We start from the raw sequence: 25,488 nt of genomic DNA, 5'->3' as shown, positions 1-25,488 counted from the left end.
TATGATCAAATTGGTTTCATGTTGGTAATAATTATTATGTCATAGAAAACATACTAAGTATTAAAATGGATAACAAAGAGTTACCATTCCTCGCTTTGGTGGGACACATTTTAGAAAATATCCATATTACATTTCATTGCAGATAAAACATTAAAGTTCTGCAATGTCTTTTTCATGATCTCTAATAAGTGAACTAATGGGAAGTTTCCTGGGAAGTGATCCTACTGCCTTAGTATAGGTTTATTTTTTTCCTAACTTTGTTATTGTCATAATATGTTAAATAAAATTTATGATTTAATTATTTGTGGTGGTGCTATTCAATTCCATTCAGCAGAGTCTCATTTTTGTGCAAGCATCAACACCAAGGAGCCCCCAAACTTATCATCATACAAAGTTCAAATTCACAACATAGAGAGAAGCTGCTCATTCTCCATCCCTGTAGTCCTGTTAACTCTGTCACTCTGAGTTTATGAGTTACCTCTTCTGTTTCTTACACAGACTGAATCATCCAATATTTGCCTTTCTTAGTTTGATTTATTGTACTTAGAATAATGTTCTCAAAGTTCATCCTTAGAGCATGTGTCACAGTTTTATTCCTGTTGAAGGCCAAATAATTCCCCACTGGATGTACATAGTTTATGTACTTTTCATTCATCTTCTTCAGGCTTCAGTTTGGATTCCAGGTTCTGGGTATTGTGACTGATGTTATTATAAACATCGGTGCAGCAACATTACTTTGAGAGCCAATTCTTGAATGACCTGGAATTGCTTTAAAATATGATATTTATATGCATAATGTGTTGAGGAATTGCCGCACCATTTTCACAAGGTCTCACACTTTAAATTCCCCTTGGAAATGCACCAAGATTCTTCCAACTCGCCAACACTCTTGTCACCCAAGACAACACCTGGTATTTCCTTTTCTTTTATTCTTTCTTCTTTTCCTTTTTAATGGTAGGTTTCCAACTGGATGTGAAAGATTTATCTTAATGAAGTTCCCATTTTCAGTTTTCTGGAAGAGTTGACCATGTTCCCATGTGCTTGTTGGTCATGTGTACATCTTCCTTAGAAAGATGTCCCTTCAAATCATATACCTAGTTTTGGACGATGCAGGGTGGTGAACCTAGAGCCTCATGCCTGCAGCCCCAGTGCCCTAACACTGAGCTACACCCAGCCTTTTCTCTATTTATAAAAATTGTATACTTGCTTCTCTAGTCACTGCTGCTGTTTAGTAGGAAGTTATTTAGATACTGTTGATGTTTATGCCTATAATTTATACAAATAATTCTCCATGTCCATGGAGAACACTATTGAAAGTGTTCCTTAGGGAGTTTATTTTTTTAAATTGACAAAGTATTGTGTATTTATTTTTATACCTGTGCTTTTGATGTCTTACCTATGAGGTCTTTGCTAAACTCAATGTAAATAAGATTTTATATGAAGACTGTATTTCTCTTGAGTTACATATCTTTCATTATTACATTCAAGGCTTTAACCCACATTCAGAAAAAAAAAATATATGTATATATATATATATATATATATTAGAATGGTTGAAATTGAATGGTTTCATGTTAATACCAAGTTTGTCTAGTATATTTATTGAAAACATTATACTTTTTTGATTGAATAGTTTTAGCACATTTGTGGAAAATAATACAAACATTTATGTGATTCTTTTTCCTGGGCTCCACATTCTGTTCAATTGGTCCCTGTATCTTTTTGTAACTACCTCACTCTTCATTACTGTCACTTCACAGGTGATTTAAAAATCAGAAATTCTAAATTGTCCCACATTGGGCACTCTAAAGGTTGCTTTTATGCTTGGGGTCTCTGCCTTTGACCCAGAACATGAATGAGTGCACTCAGAGCATTGGGTTCAGTTCTTCCCCAAAGCACAGGACACTTTGGGCTGCAGAGGGGTTGAGGCCCTTTATGCGGTGTGGGGTGTGGATGCATCACAGAGGATTCCTATGGGAAAGAAGACATCAGAGTGGGCCACGTCAATGTCCATTAGAGTCACATTCATCACTGAGGAGCCCAGATAGAAAGTCACACAGATGTGCGTTGGTGACACTGAGGGGCTGGGGTCCAAGTCCCAGGGATGCCTCTGCCTCTGAGGATCCTTTGATCCACCTGACCCAACCCAGACATGAGCCCAGGTGAGTGCCTCCCTCTGCTCTGAGCAGTCCTGACCCAGTGCTCACACCTCCCAAGGTGGCAACTGAGGAGTCTGAGCCAGGCCATGGTGCTGTGCAGAAGCCTTGGCCTGATGGACTAATTCCTGTCCCACAGGCCCCACAGGGGTGTGGCCTGGGCCCTGGGGCTTGGGGCTTAGTTCATCCTAAGGGAAGAGAGAGGGTATAGGACCTAATAAATATGATGACAGTGTGTGTGAGTGTGTGTGCCTGTGTGTATATATGTGTGTTTGTGTTTACAGCTGTGTAAAAATTTATGTTTAGTTTACCTACATTGTTAACTTAATCACATGTCCTTAAATGATCAACATCTATGCTGAAAGTGACACTTCTCATATATTCCCAAATTTTACTCATAATACCCCCAAATAAAGGACATAGACCTGATTCAGCAGAGGGAATAGGGAACATTTAACTTTATTTTGTATTTCCTCTCTCTTTTCTCACTTTAGCCACATCTTAGACTATAGAAGTTCCAGTATCCATACTAGGGCTCAAATAAACTCTTAGCTGTCTAAGGCACAGCCTAAGCACATAAGCAGAGTCTTTTATGGAAGACTTTCACTTGAGAAGGGATTAGTGGGTGAATCAAGGGCACGTATCCACCCAAGAGCCATGGATGCCACAGGGCCAAGGTCACCAAGTGTCCTCCTGGCTCTGATGTGACACCAAGTGCGGCACCAGTGACCTCTTTTCAGGACAGGTCTCAGGCACATACTGGGCATTGAGTGTACTTGGGGAGTTGCAGACAGGATTCTCCATACCCCAGGGAGATCCTGCCATCCTTCCTTCTATTGCTGTTGCTGCAGTGCTGGGGATGCAACCCAGGACCTTGCACATGTTAGGAAAGTGCTCTGCACTGTGCTACATGGCTGCTTTCTATATAACTATTTTTACTATTTCTAAATTTTGAGACAGGATCTGCTTAATTTGTGCAAACTGGCTTAGCTCTTACAATCCTCATCCTTCAGCCACCTGTGTCTCTGGAAAGAGGCATGTACCCCGAGCATGGCCATCATTTGCTGTTAATATTATACTTTCTGTTTACAGTAGACAAGTTTATTTATGTGATTTCAGCCAAGATGTGAAGTGATTCTGTTCCTGATTCCATTTTCATTCAGTTGTAAACTTGGTAGGAGACAGAGATGCTCTGTGCAGGATTTGGCCATTTTATTCAGTAAATGTCTTGTTCTTCCTTCAAGTCAGTTAATTCTGTAATGTGAGAGAAATGTTTCAATACCAGGCAAGCTGGTTTCTTCCTAAAGGTTCTACTCCATGCTTTCATATTTCATGTTGACGAGATCATGCATATCAGCTGTATTTCCAGGCACATCCAAAGTTTTGACTGACTTGAGTCACAGTAAAGAGCAGTTGTGTGGGGCCACAGACAAGATATGGAATGTGTGTAGTATATAAGTAACAAAATTCCCCTTATTATATTTTAACTTATTATTATATCATTTACAAAATAGTGCAAGGCCGGGTTTAATAGTTAATACAACTCATGTGATGGCTTAGGGGTTCAGGCTGGACAGGAGATCAGCATGTCATGCTCACTGTCCATGCCAAAGTCAAGCTATTGATGTGCTCATTTGAAAAAATGTCCATCAAAGGTCATTGTATGAACACCATATAGTCCTACAAAACCATCTATAAAATGTTGACCTGATCTGGAGAAAAGATTATTTGTAGGCTTCCTCGGTGCAGATACGAACAAGTAGTAAAATAACAAAACTTAGCTTAGCCTGTGTATGGGATTTGAAACATTAGTCATACTTTATCAGAGAAAATTAAAGGCTTGAGTCAGTCACAACCAATAATCCATCTTTAGAAATATATTTTAGTTTTGCCTGTTTTATGATGTAAATAAATTGAATCACTTAAAAAAGTTATATATGGCAACACAGTTTGAAAACTGCAATGACAAATTACAAATGAATTATTTGGCTCATAATCAATTAATTTAAAGAATGCAACTGTTTTATAACTCGAGACAAAATGCTTGAACTTATTGATGGAAATCTTTTGGACATACATGTTCAATTGGTAACCACTGCGATCTGGACTTGTTTTGTGCAAATGTTCCACCAAATTCACCCTGGATTGAAATTATTCTCTTCCTCTAAACATGATGATATCACAATATCTCCTCCAAGGAGAAATAAATCCTGTGGTACCATTTACTTTCCACTGATCCCAAGCTTAATTTTTTATCATTTGTTTTTTTCTTAGTCAAGATTTATGAAGTCCCCTATGTATCCACTAATTTTAACTTACTTAGACTTGAAATATTTTCCTTTCTCTTCCCAAGTACTCATTATACAAATGAATAATACAATCTATCTGTTACATTTTCATTGAAGATTCATGTAACTGCACATTCATGTGCTCAACATTTCTGATTTGGTCCTACATTATTTCCTGACTTTATAATTTTAACTGTAACACATGAAAAGACAAAAATAACACTAAATTCTTCTCTGAAAAAATTATTGTGACAGGCATTTTATATTTGAAAGCTAGAAAATATTAACTCTGATGTGTTCCATTATATTTTGAACTATGGAGAAGTGACAATTTATTTTTAATTTTTTTTTATAAAATAGAAGCTATTAATATTAATGACCCAGTTGGTGTCAGTACTTTTAAGTTCTATGAGATAATTTCAAATAGGGGTATTTCCTGGGTTGGTGACCAACAGATTATAACTATCCTGCTGCTGCTCATAGTTCTCTGACATACATTGGAACTGTTTGGGAGAGGCAGATGTTGAACACTGAATTGCCTTAAATGTAGATTTTATAAAGTTGAGGAATTTATGGACTTGTTATGAAGGGGATACAGTAAATATATAGGACTCTGCCTCACCTAGGATTGAGTTTATTTTCTCACAAGATTACATTCAGAAATTAGCAACATAAGCAATTTATTTCCTAATTTTTCAAAAGAGGAATAAGATCCTAAATTTGGTAAAATGCAGTATTCTGGAATGAATTGATCTGAAATCAATTTCTATCATATCAAGTGTCTCATAATGTTTTGGAAATTAAAAGACAGTTAATAAAACAACAGGCAAACACACACACACACAGGCACACACACACACCAGAACTTGGTACTGGCAAGTACTCTTAGACAAATAGTACTTGTAGAGACCACTAGTAGAGAGAGGTTGAGGATATGATAGAATAAAAGTGAATAAAATGTAATGGAATACACTTCCCCAGATCAGAATTATGTAATGGACTCACACCCTGCTAAGTCCATTGTTTGTGGAGCTCTCTGAGGGGCAGAGGACATGATGTATCTGGGGAGAAGGCATAGTTAGGTTTCTCTCTCACATCCACACAGCTGTGTGTGAGAGGGCTAAGCCATGCTCCTCCTGCTAGAGGTGGTCACCCCATCTGCTCACACTTTCACATTTACCAGCCACTGGCAGTTGTAAGTAAGTATTCTTCCCTTGTGACTCTTTGGAGCACTCTGTATCATCTATAAAATAGTGATATAGTGTATACTCTCAGAGAAAAATTAGGGATTTAGCCCAATGTCCCTGAAACTCCCTCCTGTCTTCTGAAGTTGCTTGCCAAGTCAAAGGAACACTCTAAGGGACTGGAACTGGAATGAAGCATCTGCACCAGTGCTACCTGACTTCTCCCAGAAAGGGGACTAGCAGGCTCACCCCACCTGTGGGAAGGGTCTTCCTGTCCCTTGCACTGCTGGGCATGTGAGGGGACACACAAACCAGTGACACTAGTGATGCTTACTTTAATCTGCAGCAGCCTCCCTACGGGTCCAGCTATGTGACAGGGTACTGCCATCCAGCTGGGCTCCATGGCACTTCCCATATTCTCCAGCAATTTCCCTATGCAGTTCCTGCCTCTGGTGATTATGAGTCCACTCAGCTGCAGTGTACATGCTGAGTGCCCTGGGTTTCCTGTCCTGTCCACCCAGCCACCACTGAGCCCCATCCTTTCCTGCTAGCCCTTCACTAGAACATCTCCCTCATGGGACACTGGGAATTTTCTTTCATCTCCCTGTAAACTGCCCAGGACAGCAGGACTGTGGGCCTGATGCACGCTGCCCCCATCTGCAGTGTGACTGGTGTCTCAGGGTGAGGTCACTGCATTCCAGTGAGTTGCATCTGCCCAGTCAGTGCCCCAGTGGTGAGTGTCACCACCAGCAGCAGCAACTCAGACCCAAAATACAATGGCTTCCTGGGTTGATCCTCTGTGCCCCTACCTTGCATGGAACATCATCTCCATATTCCTCCTCCATAAGCACCTCTCCCAATTTTCCCCTCCCTGGCCAGTCTGTGTGGTCCTGATGGCTGGAAATATACCTTCTGCTTCCCTGTGGGGCACACAGCACCCAAGTGGCCTTGTCCCTTCCACATCAAACCTTACCATTCTCAGCTCACCACTGATGCAGGACTGAGGCACTGCTGAGTTCTAGACAACTGAATGTGGTGTGGTGGGAACTGCTGTCACAGACCTTATTCCTGACTCACCCTGGCTTTTCAGTGCAGGGCCAAGACAGTGGAGGCTCCTGCAATGGTTCTGTGCCATCCCAAAGGGAGGAGCCCACAGAGACTCTGACACAGAAGTCTGGAGCCACCAGGCCATTTCCTGCTGACCATGGGGCACCAGAGCCTTCTGGGGCTGTTACATCAGCCCTTGCCTCCAATGCATGCCTAAAAATGACTTCTCATTTTTCTGATTAAAATAAATTTTGCAATCCATATTTGGCATTTCTAACATGGTTCTCTAGTATATAAGTTGATAGGAAAATGGCTAGCACACACAGTTATGTTTTGTGAATAAAATATACAAGTATAATTATTAAACAAAGATGCTTCATACAATATAGTTTTATTAACTGTGGCCCTATTTTGTAACTTAATTCTCTGAACATGTGTAACTTCGTTGTAAAATTTCCTACCTAATAGTTGTATCATACTGAAGATAGAACCAAATTCTCTCTGATTATGCGCTGGGAATTTTAAAAGTATGTTCTTTGAAGGAAGAAGAAGATATAAAAGATCCAGCACTTTGGAGAAGGCTGAGGAATGTGCAATGTGGTGATTAGCAAGATATTCAACTTTTCTTTTTTTGCTTTTGCCTAGGAGACAAAGGTGCAGCAATGAGATAGTAAACCAGATAACATGAAAATAGTGCTGATTAATTTGCCATTTTCAATGAAGGCCAGCCAGAATAAGATGAACTCAATTTAGAGTTAGCAGAGATGAGGACATATGGCATTAAAGAAAAAAGATATGTCTGCTGACACATGTAGCACATGTTGCCCACCACACATTATAACTTAATACACTCAGACTCTAGACTTCTTTGTGCAGTATTTATGCAATGCACATGCAGTCTAGAAGATGGAAAGATCCCATGAATTCCTCTCCTGAGATTAACTCTGTTTGCAAGGTGGGGAAGGAAAGGACTATGGGAGTGGCTATGTGGGGAAGAGGCAGTGAGTCACTAGCTGTGGGAAGATGTTTGGGACACTGGAACCTGTCAAAGAAGATGGGCATGTTGTTTGCAAATGCATGGTCAAATACACACCTGAGTTCATAAAAGCAAAAGATACTCAGGACATCTAATTGCAAAGCAAACTGTCTATCCATAGATAAATCTATAAATATAATATTGTATACATTTACAGAAATATGAATCAAACTTAAAAGAAGAGTCACCAGGGATAAGACAAGATTTAATTGTACTCTTCCTTTTATAGAGGATGTAAATTTTCATTATTGTAATTCTAGGACACTGCATATTATAAGTGACATAATTCACATGACTTATTGTAAGTTTCCCATAAAATAATGCATGCTGAGATCTGAGTGAATATTAGATATAAGTTGAATATGCAGACAGGATAAGAATTCATATTTCACATAGAAAGATTTTGTGAGAAATTCTTAAAACATAATCCCTTGAAGTTCTTATAAGTTTAGTGGAAGCTAGTTATAAAGCTTGGATCAGCTTTTACCATAAGTACATCACAATTAGTACCAGGAAGAAAGTACAGTTTTAGAGGTTTGCATTTACAAAAATAACATATTTATTGCTTACTTATTGTCAGGAAGGTTCTCAACAGCACACTTATTTTGAAAGCAAGAACGAAGGTTTGATTGTCTTTCCAGGCAAACATAGTGAATATCCTGGAGTTACAAGATATGAAAAGAAGAGAAAACTCAAAGTAGAAGACTATTCCTGATTCGCTTTTTAGCCAGGGGAATACATTTGAGCATGTTTTCCATTGCCTTCAGAACATTTTTATTCCTGAAGCTGTAGATGACAGGGTTGAGGGTGGGTGTGAGGATGGTGTAGAATATGGCCAGGAATTTATCCTGGCATGGAGTGTGGTAGGATTTGGGTCTCATATATGTGAAAATAAAAGGCCCATAGTACATGACAACCACAACCATGTGGAAGGAACAGGTCTTAAAGGGCTTTTTCTGGGCCTCTGAGGATTTGGTTTGCAAGACAGTGTACAAAATTTTGACATAAGATACAGAGATCATGGAGAAAGGAATCAACAGGAAAATAATGCCACTTACATCAAGTCCTTGTTCATAGTGTGATGTGTCCACACAGGACAACTTCAGCAAGGCAGGAATCTCACAGAAATAGTGATTGATCACCCTAGGCTCACAGAAGGGAAAGTGGAGCACATAGGCTGTGTGGACTATGGATTTGAGGGTCCCAATCATCCAGGCCCCTGCGGCCAGGAGCACGCTGACTCTGTCACTCATGAGTATGGCATAGCACAGGGGGTTGAGATGGCCACATAGTGATCATAGGACATGGCAGCCAGGAGAAGCCACTTGCCACCAAGCACAATGACACAAGAAGAGCTGGAATTCACAGCCTCCAAAGGAGATAGTTCTGGTGCCAAAGAGGAAGTTTGTGATAATTTTGGGGACAATGCTGCAAACTTGCAAGATGTCCATGAAGAAGAGCTGACTGAATAGGAAGTACATTGGGGAGTGGAGGCTGGAGTCCCTGTGGATAAGGAAGATCAGGAGCACATTTTCTGTGACAGTCAGGATGAAAACAATGAACAGAAAAGAGAAGAAGATCAAGCTGGTGAGGAAGGAAGAGAACAGTCCCAGAAGAATGAAATCAGTGCTGGACGTCTGATTCTCAGTGCTCATCTTGCATTTCCATATTTTAGCTAAAGAGAAAATGTAAAGATGAAAAAGTAGATAAATCCCAAACTCATTCCCATGGATCTGTGTAACAAAATGAGACATTCTAAAGTATTTTACATCAACATCAAAGGTCTATTAGAGAGTTTTATGCATGCCAAACTTACAGAATGGATGTTTATGGGTGTCAGTCACCTGGAGAGAGTTAGCATGTTAAATCCACCCTTGGTTCTACATTGAATCTCAAGGTAATAGTGAATTCTGTGAACTTTGCTCCAGTTATCTCTCAGATGTGGCCTGTGGTGGCCCACCCTTCACTCTTTGAAAGTGTTGAACCCTAACATTCTTGGTCCTCTGAATCTGCTCCATTTCATATTTTGCCTGCTCCATCCCATCTTCTATCATATTAAATAACAAACATGAGATGGTTCTATTCCTATTGTCATTTTTTCCACCTAGAATACCTTTGTTCTATTCACTGGTGGAAGCCAAATGCTTAGCGCATTGCCTGGTTCATAAGAGTGGTTCAGTATTATCTGTTGAATTAATGAATAGAATGAGTTGATCATACTAAGTTGGATTTTCTCTTGAGCCTGTGGTCTGGAGAGCACTGCTACTACTTCTTTGTGATCTGGTCCTACTATAAAAAGTGAATAAATCTTTTTCATATTTTTTCATTTGTTGTAGCACATATGTACACTCCATCCAAGATCTAGGTATCAAAAGTTGTGTGCTGTAAGGTTGTTAATGGTACACGCTCAAGGTTCCTCTGTAGCCCAGTTAGACTTTCATTCACCGATCAGAAAAAAAAATACACCAGATGGAAATCGGGCCAAACATAGGGACTCCGCCTGTATCAAGATGGTCATGACAATGGGTTACTATTCACTGTAAAACTAAAAATAAAACCGTATGTTGTGGGTAGGACCAAATTTTACACTGGTCCCACTGGACCCCCTAATTCCTCCTAGACCCACCAAGCCCCCTTGAATAACCCCACCAACACCCCCTCAGCTCCCCACTCAGGCTGTCACCAAGAAAATTAGCCAGGACCCCCTATGGGGGCTAATAGTTTACACCTTCAAAGCCCTAAACGCCTCCAGGCCTGATCTCACTCAGTCCTGCTGGTTGTGTTATGATATCAAGCCCCCTTACTATGAAAAAATAGTTTACCTAGGCAACTTCACTGAGTCTGATAGCCCAACCCAGTGTAGATGGCAACAAAAGGAGACAGCCAGACTAACCCTACAATCTGTGACTGGACATGAAATTTGTGTTGGCAGTGTTCTGGCCACTCACCAACCCCTTTACAACCAAACCTATCAGTCTAGTCCAGAAAGATACCTTGTACCCCCTTCTGATGGATGGTGGGCTTGCTCCACTGGACTCACCCCTTGTGCACATAAAAAGGTACTCAACCAGACTGGGGGCTTTTGTGTACTAGGACAATTGGTTCCTAGGCTATTATATCATTCAGAAAAAGATATTCTTAGTCATCTGACTGAGACCCCAGATAGAGTCAAACGAGAACCTCTAACAGCTGTCAGTTTAACAGTTCTCCTAGGTTTAAGATTAGCTGGGACAAGAACAGGAGTCTCATCGTTAGTGTTACAAAACAAACATTACAATGATTTAAAAACAGCCATAGATATAGACATCGAGAGACTAGAAAGCTCCATCTCCCACCTGCAAGAGTCACTAAACTCCCTGGCGAAAATAGTTCTCCAGAACCAAAGAGGCCTGGATTTAATCTTCCTACAATGGGGGGGGTGTGCTGCCTTAGGTAAAGAATGCTGCTTTTATGTAGACCACTCGGGAGTGGTCAAAAAAAAATCTATGGCCAAAGTCAGAAAAGGCCTCGCTAAGCAAAAACAAAAACGAGAACAAAATCAAGGTTGGTTTAAATCTTGCTTCAATTCCTCCCCATGGTTGACCACTCTGATCTCTACCCTGCTGGGACCGTTACTCATTTTGTTACTCCTGTTAACATTTGGACCTTACATACTTAACAGGCTGGTATCCTTCATCAGAGAATGCATTAGCACAGTACAGCTGATGGTACTTAGGTCTCAGTACCAACCAGTTTCTGAAGACCTAATAAAATTGGCCCCCAGAGGCCCATGATTGGTCCTCTATAACTTAATGAGAAGGGGGGAATGTAAGACCTAACTAACTCCATTTTAAAGTTTGACTCCATCTTAAGACAGTGAAGTGGCCTTGACATAAATTCCACTTCACTGAAGTCAACTATTCCTCTAGTCTCCCTTGTGCCCATAAAATAATGATAAAATGTCCTTGCTGTGGGACAACAGATAAAAAAATGACACAGCTCCTAACTCAATCCTCTGTCTGCCCAGAAAACAGATGTTCCTGGGCCCATTATCTATAGAACATTCTGTCAATGTGCTGATTGTTCCTTTTTCCCATAAACTCTATATGTAGCCACCCCTCAATCCCCTGTGCTTGCTAAATATCAACCAATCATGTAACTGCTAAATGGAACATCCCCAAACCTTGTGGTAGCCACAATAAAAACCCTGCTGATTTAGAATTCGGGGCTCTCAATCATGATCCGCTGCATCAGTGATGGTTGAGTGCCCCTGCTCGAGCTTGAATAAGTGACCCTCATGTGTTTACATTGGAATCGGCTCCTTGGTGGTCTTTGGGGACTTTGCGATCTGGGCACAACAGTGACTACTTTAAAAAAGCCATGAGTTTATTCCACACTATTATGGCAACTCAGTGTTTGAACTCTGTTTCTTGTGTTACATTGCAATGTGCCTGAAAGAATTACAGTACCATCACCAAGTTTTTGAAATCAGTTGGTCACAATTTACTAAGTATGATACTTGAAATTTTTATGAAAGATGTTATAATGTTGTAAAACAACATTACATTGACTCCTGTAGTTCATTTCATACTAAAAAATTTTAATACAATGAAACTGAGTGGAACACAATCATTTTGTCTATGTGTATACTGTCTTTCAAATTACTGTATGTGATTAAATATTAGTGCATGTGTTTGAGAGACAGAGACAGAGGGAGGAAAAGGGGAGGGAGGATTTCAAAATTTGTGTGTATGTGTTTGTGTGTGTGTGTGAGTGAGAGAGAGAGAGACAGACACACAGACAGAGATATAGAGACAGAGACAGAGGGAGGAAAGAAGAAGGGAGGATTCAACTTAGGCTCTCCTCATTACTTAGGCAATCAGTCCCACTGGTTTGTTTGGGCTGCCATATTGTTTCTCATTGCTTGATTCCCACGGATGAAATGACATAGGATGTAATGTTATCTGTTCCACTTAGGGAGTCAAGCTGTCCCCAGGTAAGACTATGCAAATACTTCATTAACCATTTGCCCTGCTTTGAATCAAGTCCTAGCTGTAGACATAGCCATACCCTCACTTCCTAGTGCACCCCTTAATCATGGCCTGCATACACCCCCAAGTCTGTCAATCATTCAGTAGTTATGTGAGGGCTTAAAATGCTCTACATATTTATTAACTTAGTCATAATTACACAATTTTATTAGAGACATCTCCTCCTCTGGATAAATCATACAAAATATGCTTTTAGTAAGGGGCTCTTGTTCACTAATATCTTTTCAACTGCACATTAAATGTATTTATTTACTCTTCTATAATCATGGTACAATTTCTTTAAAAACTTTTAACTGTAAGACAAGTAAAAGATTAAAAAAACATAAAATTGACTTTTGTTAATGATTTTCTTCAAAAATACTGGATATGAAACTCCTGGAGAATAGTACATTTATCTGAATATTTTACATTATATGAAAATGTACGTTTAGTTTGTGAATTTTCAATAAACCTTCAATATCAATGAATTGCATGGTACAATCATTATAAGTTCTGTCATAAAAATGTCAAGTATTAGACTTATTGGGATAGTCATCAAATGACCAAAAAAATTTATTTTTACTAGTAATGCATTCAGTGGCACTGCAGACTACTGAAAGAAGCAGAAATCATACATGGAATGGACATAATGTGTGTGAAATAAGGTCATTATTTTAAGTAACTGATATGGAATATTGTATAATAGATAGGATCAGTGTCTAGCTTAAGAATTGGTTAATTATTCCATCAAAATTTATGTTTAAAAATTAAAAATTAGCTCTTTCTTAGTTCTTTTATAAAGGATAAATAAGCACTTTTTATATAGCACAATATAGAGAAAACATATTCTCTGTCTCCTCTGTGCACAAAATACTGATCAGTTGCAAATTATAACTGAAAAGAATTTCTACTAAATAATGACAAACAGTATTCCATTGCACCAAGGTGACAGCAGACTCTGCCTGAGGGCTACTCTCCAATAAGACGGATGCATCACCATGCTCCAGGGAGAGCCCAGATCCACACATAGTGAGCCCTCGGGCAAGATTTCCACAGAGTCTGCTGTTGCTGTTAGTCTTTCTGCAGCCGCTGTGCTTGGCTTCATATCTCTGAATTCTCAGAACAGGGACTTAAGCCTTTGTGTACCAGAGAGGAGAGGAGAAAGGAGGAAAGTATAGAGGAAGACTGATTGGGACAAGAGACTCAGGCTAGGACAGAACAAAACCAAGTAATGCAAAGTGCCACTCAAGGAGAGGACTGGAAATACCTTCTACAGGATTTCAGCATGAGGGGGCCCTCAAGCTCCTTTGAACTTTCTGATGCACCAGCTGCTGTGACCTGGAATAGCAGCACCCAGCCCTGCACAGCTGCCCTGGGCTCTCTACCCACTATGACCTCTCCAGCAGGCTCCACACAAGATGGACTCTGGCTGCATCCACACTGTCCTACCAGACCACAGAGCTTCAGACATCTGCACCCCAAGCCTCTTCACTGCTGCTGCCCTGAGAGTCCCCAGGATTGGGGAACCTTGGGGGGCCTGTGCTAAGACACAGGCTGGGGACAGGGGATTGAGGGCTTTGGGAGCATCAGGGGAAGGAGGAGGGCAGTGCCACCTTGTTGAAGTCTCCTGGGCTTCTGGGGATAGCACTGCCACCTTTACCTAGGGCGGCAGGAATAGAGGGACCTGGGGTGTCCTGAGAAGGTGCAGGAAGGAGTCGCTTCTGTGTGACACCCTGGGGCCACACAGAAGTCTGGGTTTTGCAGGGGAGGAGACAGAGTCTGGCTCAGCCTTGGCTGAGAGATTAAGATCAGGAAAAAGCATCTGTTGTCCCAACATAAATAAATAAATAAACCACTTCCCTGTACACTTCTGCCTCCAGTCTTCCTCCTCCTCCTCCTTTTTTTCTTTATTAAACTTTGTTTTAATGGGTCTCAAAATTCTGTGTCAGATTTTTGGTCAAGTTGTTTCTGTTAACAAGTGTTGATTTAAAAAACTAATAACTTAAAACTTACACACACAGACACACACACACACACACACACACACAAATATTCCACAAAGCATTCTCCTTTCCTTCTGAAGGTTTTATGATGCAGTGTCATCATTAACCAGTCTTTCACTATTAAATTTAAATGGCCACTTGGAGACACAGCTGTGAGACCACTGTTCAGCCTGATGAAGCCTGGGGTGGCAGGGCAGGGATAATATTCTTTTAGCTTTCTGAGCTCTCTAGGCAGACCTGGTAACCTGGCTAGCTCCCTCAGCCTTATTGTCCACTGCTTTGATGACACCTTAGCAACTCTCAGTCTCATATCGTGAACAGCAAAATGACCCAGAGGAGGAGAGTCAGAGAAGGTCTGGAAACACACTGACTGGGCTAGAACCCTGTCAATGACAGCAGCATCACCAGATTTTAAGAATTTGAGGCCTTCTTGCTTCTTCTTACCAGACTTGTGATCAATCTTTTCTCTCAGTTCAGCAAACTTGCAAGCGATGTGAGCTGTGTGGCAATCCAGCTCAAGCAAAGCCAGCATCGACCTGACCTAGATTGCTCAGGAAAATCCCCCACAGGGAAACCAGCTGCTTCCATGGCTGGGTCATTTTTGCTGTCACCAGCAATGTTGCTGCCATGAACATCTTCACACATACATTGTTGATGTTGGAGCCCTCACTGTCCCCAGGAAGAGCTTCACTCAATGTTTCATGGTGCATTTCAACAGACTTTACTTCAGCTGTGACACTGACTGGAGCAGAGGTGACCACCATGCCAGGTTTGAAAACAGAAGTCTCCACTTGGCCCACAGGGATGGTACCAATACCACCAATGTTGTGGGCATCCTGGAGGGGCAGCCGCAGAGGCCTATCAGTTGGATGACTGTGGCAGGATGCAGTCCTAAGCTTCAAGCAGTGTGGTTTCATTGGCATTGCCATCTTTATGAGTGACCTTCCACTCAATGAACTAAGACATCTTATCACTTGGCTCAAGCACTCTGTCAACATTCCAACCAGAAATTGGTACAAAAGCTACTGGGTCAGGATGGTAAACTATTTTCATAATAATTAAAAGTGTGTCTAGAAACCATTCATTGTGCACCTCCCCCTGACATGGACCAGGCTTCTGATATTAAAATATCCTGCATGTAGGTATGGACAGTTTGGGAGAGTAAGGATAAACCCCTGCCAGAGTCACATGGTAGTGAGACTCAGCTGCATTTCCAAAATAACTGAGGACTGCAGCACTGTCTCCTATCTGTACTTCCTGACAGTCTCTCCTCCAGACTCTTCTACTTCTTATGCCACAGGACAGCAGGAACAGTTCCCCCAAAATGTTGTGAAGAAAGGGAAACCTTAGGAAATAAGGCTCAGAGATGCTTCAAATATAGTTGAAGTAAAGGAATGAAATAATTCATCTCCAAATATGTTATTTTTAATGCATTTGCTTTGTCCTTAGAATATTAACAAATACATATTTATGAAAGCTATAAAAGGAACATATAGTCATAATTATTTCCTTTGTAAAATCAGCAGTCTCTTAACAGTGTCAAGTATATTGACTAAAAATTATACTTTTTCAATAATTTGCTAACAAAAGGTTATTTTGCCTGTAGTTTTCTAATTTTAAATCATTTTATATTTCAGCCAAAAATACTTCTTATAAGAAAAGCTTTCACATATTCAGGGGCATCATTTCCCAATGCAATACCATTATGTATTATAAATCATAGCTAAGATGCAAACACTGATACTCTCGAGCTGAACGGAGAAGTTAGGAGAGACATTTCATACATCATCACATTAGTTAAAACAACTAAAGTTAACTCAGTGAATGGCAACAGATATGTCAGGACATACATAATCATGAGAAGTAACCAAAAATATACCTGCATTTGACAAAAACATCAATAGTCTTTTTAAAGTCATATATTTTTTATTATTGAATCAATATTTGCATTTGCTTTTGAAGCATCTGTAGATTCCATTTTCAAAAATCAAAATATTTCACAGAATAATACATACAAATATGCTATAAGTTAATTTCTAAGTCTTTAATAATTTACTTGTAGGGAAAATTCAAATAAAAATAACATACATTACTAGAAACTCATTAAAATTGGCTTAAATGAAGAGTTTGCTAATATTTGGAACAACTGAAATTTGTGTTCACTCCTGGCCAGAGTCTAAAATTATACAAACTTGCAAAATGTTTTACAAAATGTTCATCATGTAGACACCAAAAGCAATACATGTGTCACACAAGAGAGTTTTGTAGGAGCATTAGTCATAATAGTTGCAAACCAAAAGCAGTACAGATGTCCTTCAGCAAAAGAATGGGCTCACAAACAGTAATATAGCATACTAACCCAGGAAATACTGCAAAGAACAAAAAAGTGCAAACTGTTGACAGGAAGGCAAATGTGGGCTCTATTGTAAACTTATAATCCTTACAGAAGAAAAATCAACATACAAGAAAGATCTACTGTTAGATTGCATTACGATGACATTTTAGAAGGGCCGGACTGAAGAATATTGGTGGAAGTCAGACAGTGGCTGTGTGTTGGGTGTGGGTTTTCACTGGCAAAATATTGGGAAGACCACTCTGAGGTCTGAGGAGGTGGAAGTTGTGTCTCTGATGCCGTCCATGTGTGTGGTGTGTGTGTGTGTTCCAAGTGCAGGCACTCATTGAAACTGTTAGAAGGAAAAACACATACTGCCATTCAACTGTGTGCAAATTATACCTTCATTTATAAAGTGACAATAATTAATCCTCAAATATTTAGTTAATTCTTCTAATATTTAGTTAATTTTTAAAAGAAGTATATCATGGGTAGTTACATAAAAATTTATATCACATTTATGATGTATAGTTTTACCACACCACGAGTTGACATGGTAGTGAAACCATAGTAAATAAATCCAAACCCAACAGATTCCTCCAAACTGCAAAGCAAACATCAAAAAACAGATATATGCATATAAGGTGTGTATATTTGTGTGTATACATATATAATTAAGTGCTTTCAAAAAAAACTCAAACACATGCTTTATGCAGAGTTTGATGTTTTAACAAACACACCATCAAACACTTTTTAAGTCACTTCTTAAGTGGCTCAGACACTTCCTCAGGGCTCCCTTGACCATGTTGTTCCTCAGACAGTAGATCATCAGGTTCAGCCTAGGGGTGAAGATGGTATGGAATGCAGACATGACCTTAGCATGTTTAGCTAACCTGTAGGATTTGGGCCTCATGTAGATAAATATGGCAGCACCATAATAGAGTCCCACCATGGCCAAATGGGAGGAGCAGGTGCCAAAGTCCTTCTTGCAGGCTTCTGTGGAGTGCATATGCAGGACAGCAATGAGGATGAGACTGTAGGACATCAGAATGAGAGACAAGGGGATGAGGAGCATCAGCACACAGCAGGTGTACATGACATACTCAAAGGCAGAGGTGTCACCAAGTGCACCATTGTGGCGGCCTCACAGAAGAAATGCTCAATCTCATGTCTGTTGCAGAAGGCAAAGCTCAGGGAAGCAGCAGCCTGCATGAGGCCATCAGCTGACCCCAGGAGCCAGGATCCCAAAGCCATTCTCAGACACAATGGCCAGCTCATGAGGGTGGCATACCCCAGTGGGTGGCACACAGACACATAGTGGTCATAGGACATGGCTGATAGGAGGAAGCACTCTCCACCTCCAGTTTTCTGGATGAAGAAGATCTGCAGCCCACAGCCCACTGGGGAGATGGACTTGTTTCCAGACAAGTAGGCAGCCGCCATCTTGGGCATGATGCTGGAGATGAGCACCATGTCCATGAGATAGAGCTTGCTCAGCAGGAAGTACATGGGTGTGTGCAGCCAGGGTCCTGGTGAATCAGGAGAACTATGAGGCCATTTCCAAGGAGGGAGGTGACCATAACTGCTACAATTACTCCAAAGAGAATCTCCTGGGCTGTGATGTGGTCAAAGAGGCCTAAAAGAATGAAATCTGAGTGATGTTCTCATGGTCCATGACTTCAAAGAGAGGAGCTGCTCTCAATGGAAAGACATGAGGGAGGCTCCCACATTTCAACACTGCATGTGAAGCACAGGTTCCTAGAAAAATGTGATTTTCACAAATGAAATCTATTTTAAGTCCTTCATCTGACACTAGGAAAATGCTTTAAACTGTATATAAAATTACCTGAAAACTGTTCTTATATTTCCAAATTTTAAGTAATAAACTCTTGGTAGGTTGAGTATTGATTAATTAATAAAACAAATCCATATTTTGATAATTTGCTGTTAACATTACTTGACACTCACAAAAGTGCATGAGAAGGAAAGTATTCAAACACTTTGTCTTTTACATTTTGGCTTGCATTATATTATTCATTGTTAATAATCTTAGTAGCAGAATCAACTCAATATGTCAGTCATATGGATGCTATGTACATCACAATGAAACTTACACATTTAGAGCATATTCAAATGTTTACCCTAAAAATCTCAAATTATCTTCCCTGACATTGATTAACCCTGCAAGCCTTTTTCCTTTTCAAAGAAGATGACTGAACACTCTCAGACATGGAACCTAGAAGGACAGTGCATTAGGTGTCATGTGCATGCTGGGCCTAAACACCTGACATCCACAACTTGCAGAAGGAAATGGTTCAGTTTCCTCACACTGCAGAGATTTGAATCATGGATTGTGGGCTCCAGAGCTAAAACAACATGCAGGAATTGTGGAACTGAGAAAAGCTTCATTCTGCTGTTATGATCTGTTGCTCTTCTGTCACACAAATGTCCAACTTACTAGAAACTTGAGAGATCTTCATACGTTATCTACCAGTGAAGCTCCATCAGTACCTTGATCATTCTCAAGAAGATCTAAATCTCTAAACTCATTCCTATCTTTGATCCACTTTTGCTGCACCTGATCTAACTTGTTCAATAAAACTGTCAAGGTCTGCAGAGATGTGGACGGTAATTCCCTCCCAAAGTTACTGTCTGATTCTCCCCTTCCATGGCAAGAGGTGTCCATAGCATCCAGGACCTTTCCGGCACCCACACATACACATCCTTGCAACACCGAGGACCAATCCTGATGGAAACCGTGCTGCCCTGGCCCAGAGCATTGCTGAGCCTCATGCTTGCACTGAGCACCTGAGCCTGCTGCAACAGTGATGTTTCACCCTCCTCAATAGCACACTCCCTCTGCTAAACCTGCGACCTGCACACCAGCATCCCTCATACGCACTCCACTTGGCTGGGCTCCAGGAGCCTTGCTCTGCCCAGCAGCTCCACAGTGGGTAGAAGCTCAGCCTGCTGTCTCATCTTCCTCTTCCAGCCTCCCCATTGCCACACGACTTTCAGTCTGACCTGCCCAGAAGTCATCAGTAATTTAGTGACCGTGGGCTGCTGGGAACACTTCTTAAATTCCCTTTCATGCTATTCAAATGGAGTGCATCTTGATATAGTCCTAATAAGTACATTCACATTTCAGTGAGACTGTCACTAGTGTCCAGGTCTAAAAGTACCTGCATTTCTCACAACTGAAGCTCTACAGGAACCGAGGTGAAAATCCCCCTCAGCTGCCAAAAACCACCATTGTTCTCCAGCACACACTGAGTTACGCCAGGTCACTCACATGTGGAACATATTTGCATCTGTGTGTGCATGTGCAAGTATGAGTTTCTTCCTCCATGCACTGATCACAGTGTCCTCAAGGTAATCAGTGCCCTCCCCATGTCAGTGTGTCCTTCCTCTGGGGTCACCCACTCCCATTCTAGCTCACACCTGGTTTGGGTCCTTCGCCCAGTTGTGAGGTTCCTGCTACTTCCACTGTGCTGCTGCACACCTGGGCAGGAAGGACTGAGCAGTGTGAAGGAAACTGAGCTCCCTCCGGGTGAGGCCAGGAGACCACACAGGAAAAGCTCCCTCGGGGTATCCTCTGCTGAGTCATGCAAGGGAGCTCGGTGTATTTTCACAGAAGAAAGGGAACAACCACTGTGATTATCAGGTAAGAATCCTACATTCTTATGATGTGTCTTCTACTTGGTTTTCAGTGATTTGCAAATGTGAAATGGTTAGTCTTAATTTCTCAATTGAGATGAGTGACAATTGTATGCTTTTTAAGGTAAAATAAATGTATAAGTAGGATAGCACATTATGAATTTAGTTTTTGATTGATAATAATATAGCATTTCAATTACTTAATGGAAAAGTCAATTAAATGCATCAATAAATGAAATGGGTATTAGAAAAGTATTTTAAAGATCTATGCTTATTTGTTTTGAAATTAAAATGAAAGTTACTGCCTTTTTACTCTTAAAGTGAAATAGACATTGTGAAAACTTTGTAAATCTACATAAATATGATTGTTTCACATAATTCCTTTACAAATTTACCCTGAATTAAAAATGCAGTCAGAATTATCAATGGGAATTAATACATTGTATATATAAAGTACTAAATGTTATCAAAAGAAGCAATTCAAACTTAAAAGTAATCTGCATTTTTACAAGAAATTCTTGTCCTAAAAACAGTGATTTTCTTGTTCTTCTCAATGTCTTAAAAATGTAGGAGGTCTCTATATACCTTTTCTTCTGCTTCCAAATATGTTCTTATAATGGTCCAAAAATGTTATCATGATTCCTCTAAATCACAGACATGTCTGTGCAGTGTAAAGAGGCACGGGGATGTCCCTTCCTTTCTTCCCATAAAAACCTTTTCAGTGATCTCTGAGTATAGAACAGTTTCTGTAACTTAGCTTTCAGTGTTCTTCCAAACTCATTGTCAAAGCTGTGCATCAGAACTGTGAGTTTCTCACCCCTCATACTGAGATGAGTAGTCAGTATGCTCTATAAAAATAACATAGCAATATGCAGGTCATTTATTTGACAATACTGACAGGAGATCCTAAGAACAGGCCTAGGGAGCCTCAGCTGGCTCACATGTTCCTCTTCAGAGGGTGAGATGGGAGCCAGAGAGGATGCTCCCTGTCAAATGTGTGGAGTCAGTTGTGTAACTGTGGCTCTCTGGATTTCAAGGCTCAGAAGCAAGTAGCTAAGTGTTAAGAGGATGGTGTGACCTGCTTACCTGCAATAAGGATGGTTACCCTAGCAGGTGAACCCACAGAAGCATGGTCCCTCTGCACCATGTCTGTGCAGGATGCTCTCTGCTTGCTGAGGCCACCACATTTGATCAATTCCTAGAGTGACTGTTTGGGCTCTGGCCCCTGCCAGCCTTGGCAACCTCATCCTCTCATTAAAAACTCAGATCTTCAGAGGTTCAGCACTTCAGGCTCCAGAGGTGTTTGATTTTTGAGACATTTTTATGATTCACAGGATATTGTCATATTTCATACATGCTTCAGAAATCCGTGATACAGTAAAATAATACAACATCATTTAGAAGTAAAATAAAGTGAAAATAATGTCCTCACAGAAGGATTATAATTTTAAAGATGCACTAATGAGCCAAAAAATGATTCTGGCATTACTTTTCTAGCCTTTGAAAGAAGGCAAGGTTAAACAGCATGCTGTTGAATTCAGCCGTTGTTAAAACTGGCAATAAAGTAAAATGAATTATATAGGAGCATTCTATTTTGTTTTTCTTTCATAGACTAAATTTGAGACTATCAAAGCTGCCTTGATCCAGGGATTTGGGTCAGTGGTTCCACAAAGACCTAAGTTCAATCCCCAGTACCAAATAAAAAACTGAACAAACAAAAAACTGCCTTATATGTTTGAGAGGTTTTTCACCCATGTAAAATATTTTCTCCTTATCTTACATTGTATTTCCCACATGCCAGTGCCAAATCAATGATAAATCAGAAACAGGAAATGCAGACTGTATTCCTATGGCCAGACACCTCCCGGATTGATTCCATCTAGGGCTACATTTCATGATGTTCCTAATGTTTTCCATTACCAAGCATTTTTATGATCTGGGATACATGTTACAACTTCAATGAAGTGTGCTCCTCTCCTAGCATATAAAAATGCTAGATTCAGGCCAGGAATTTAGCTCAGTGGATTTGCTGCCTACTGCACAAGTGCAAGGACCCAAGTGGGATCCCTGGTACAAAAACAAAACAAAACAAAACAAAAAAAGTTCCACAAGTGTGAAAGAGTACTTTGAAGATAACTCTCTTCACAGAACAGAGGGTGGGAAATTCAAACCACACCAGTGAAAAATGTGAGATGACTTAATTGCTTGATTTTTTGAGCTTTAATTGTCATTTATTTTTGTCCCCAAGGAAAGTGCATCATAGGTTTTACTAATATTTCTGTTCTTCAATGTTGAATTTATCAAAGTGGCAAGTCCTAGTCAGGCTCCAAGGTAATGGATAATATATCTAGTCTACATTTAAAGTGAAGTTGCTTTGTTTTCTTTGAAAAACTCAAGGGTCTCAACAAGTTGAAATAGTATGTCTTAGTACATAGAGTTTCCGATGAAACTTTCTGGAAGAATTTCACAATTGTTTAAAACAGACATTTATCCTCTCCTGTTCTGAGCATGGCCCTTCTATTCATGGACATATATGAAAGAGAACATATATGAATGAGAACATTGATGGTTATTGCTAAATCATAACTAGCAAAACAAGGGAACATGTAAGCTAAAATTTCTTTACTGAAATAGGAAATATTAAATGATACAAAATTAAATTTAGGAAAAAAAAAGACAAACTACTCAAGAATGAGGTGCTTCCTTTAGTGACTGATGGTGTGGCCCCAGAGTGGAGCTCTTGGGCACTGGGTTCAAGGCCAGGCTTTGAATATTAGCACAAGAAGAAAAAGTCTGGTTCAAGTAACACATAATTTAAGTAAGAAAACATACAGATTTCATAAGAAACAGGTGTGTTTTAATTTCTAACATCTAAAAAAGTATTCACTGAAATGATTATTTTATTCATTCCAAAAAACGTTTCTTCACATTATTATACATCCAAGAACATTATTTTGTTTAGTGCAGAGTAACAAACAACACAAAAGCATAAGCATGACCAAAGTTTCCTATAATTTTTTAGTTTAATATTTTTCCATTTTAAAAGTTACATTAAGTTATTATGAAAATTACCAGTTAAATATTAATGATCTTTTATATATAGGAAGTATGCAATTAATTTTAAAAATTACTTACAGTAAAAGTTGTACCAAGAATTAAATCTCTAAATGTGAGATAAGAGAGAAAAAGACTAGGGAGGACCTCCATGAAATGCTGAAAAAAAGAAAAAAGTGAATTTTGAAAAGGGGGAGATTACAGCAGCAGAGTAAGGACCAGAGGCAAAATAGAGCCACTCTGAGAATCAAGAGCAAGCATTAAAAAAAAAAAACTTGGTGCAGAGAAAAAGAAGTAGGTCTACTGGAATTGGGTGGGAACTGACAGAAAAACCAGGAACTACAAAGGAGCTTTAGAAATGGAGCACAACACAAAGAACAGAGTAGTTGGGAAAGTGGCCTCTGATCCCAGGGAAGGGGCCATCTCCTCTGACAGAAAAGAAGCTTGGAGAGGGTCACAGTGCTCAAGGAGCAAACCCAGGCAAGAAAAAGCTCACAAGTACTGGAAACTGCAAAAACAGTGGGAGGCTTTCCTCTGAAAGTGACTCCCTCCACCCAGACAGCTAGAGCCGGAGAAGAAATCCAGTGTGCTGTACTTGCCATAGTTGAATGTGTTTAATCAGGATCCATTGTAGGAAGGAGTTTAATAGCTTAAGATTGAGCTACAAAACAATTTCACTTCAGCTTTCCTGGGATCACCCTAACACAGAGACTGGGTGGGAGACAGCCACAGAGACAGGAGGAGTGGGTGGGCTAGGCACAGACCCACTGTGAAGTTTAAACTGAGGCAAGGAATGACTCAGTACTCACAAAATAAGTGGAGAGGTCAAGCAAGTAGTGTGTGACTTTCAGAAAGGCCTGGGTCTGGAAGTTCAGTGGACTGCTTGATACCCCCCACCCTGTACTGTCTACATCCAGCCAAGAACTCAGTGGTCACTTTTATTTCCCCATTTGCCAATGTAAATAGGAATATACCTTGGCTTGCATGCTTTGCAGGCAGCAAACCTAGGTGGAGAAGGGCGTGATTTGAGATTCATAGAGGCACAAGAGACTATGAGTACCTAGGGTGAATATAACATTAGGACATTCATCACTGACCAACCACACACAGCAGGAAAGGTTGGGACAGGATTCATCATTCACACACCAAAACAGAATACATGTGAGTAGTGACTCACTGTCCCTCTCCCACACCTGGTGGGTTTCAATATTGCAGATCTGAGAGAGAAACCACTAATTAAAAAAGAAAGGAAGATGTTAAGACCCATTTCTCTTTTATTGAATTTACACACTTATTTATTTATTTGGGGGGTTTGGAGAAATTTTTCTTTTTATTTTTTCTTCCTCTTTATTTTGTTCCATTTTTATCCTTTTTATTATTGTTTATTCTTTTCTGTTATATTTATAAAATTCTATTAATTTCTTCTTATTCCCTAATAGAATCTTTATCTCACATTTTTGATTTTCTCATCTTCTTTTTTTCTAAACCTTACTCCTTTGACATCATAGTCAAAATCCCCAAAGTCCCAAACAAGGAGAGAATCTTAAAAGCTGTTTGACAAAACAACAAATTACTTATAGAGGTAAACCTATAAAAATTACAGCACTTTTCACTACAAACCAAAAAGACCCGGAGAACTTGGAGCAAAGAAATTAAATATTAATTCAGACTAGTATATCTTGTATATCTTTCAAAATTGGTAAAGGAAAGCACCTCAAGAAA

General features: G+C 39.9%; 3 pseudogenes; all 3 read right to left on the bottom strand.

The window, feature by feature from the left end:
• Nucleotides 1-8,403: 8,403 nt before the first annotated feature.
• On the bottom strand, nucleotides 8,404-9,366 carry LOC101707540 (olfactory receptor 2AJ1-like; annotated as a pseudogene).
• Nucleotides 9,367-14,806: 5,440 nt separating this feature from the next.
• LOC101707170 (elongation factor 1-alpha 1 pseudogene) lies at nucleotides 14,807-15,776 on the bottom strand (annotated as a pseudogene).
• A 2,021-nt stretch (nucleotides 15,777-17,797) lies between these two features.
• Nucleotides 17,798-19,741, bottom strand: LOC106009067 (olfactory receptor 2T8-like; annotated as a pseudogene).
• Nucleotides 19,742-25,488: the final 5,747 nt, after the last annotated feature.

Source organism: Heterocephalus glaber, unplaced genomic scaffold, assembly GCF_053883595.1.
Source record: "Heterocephalus glaber isolate CG9 unplaced genomic scaffold, H.glaber_assembly_v1.0 deba00001673, whole genome shotgun sequence".
Taxonomy (NCBI): Eukaryota; Metazoa; Chordata; class Mammalia; order Rodentia; family Bathyergidae; genus Heterocephalus; species Heterocephalus glaber.
This window is presented reverse-complemented; position numbering and strand designations above follow the sequence as displayed.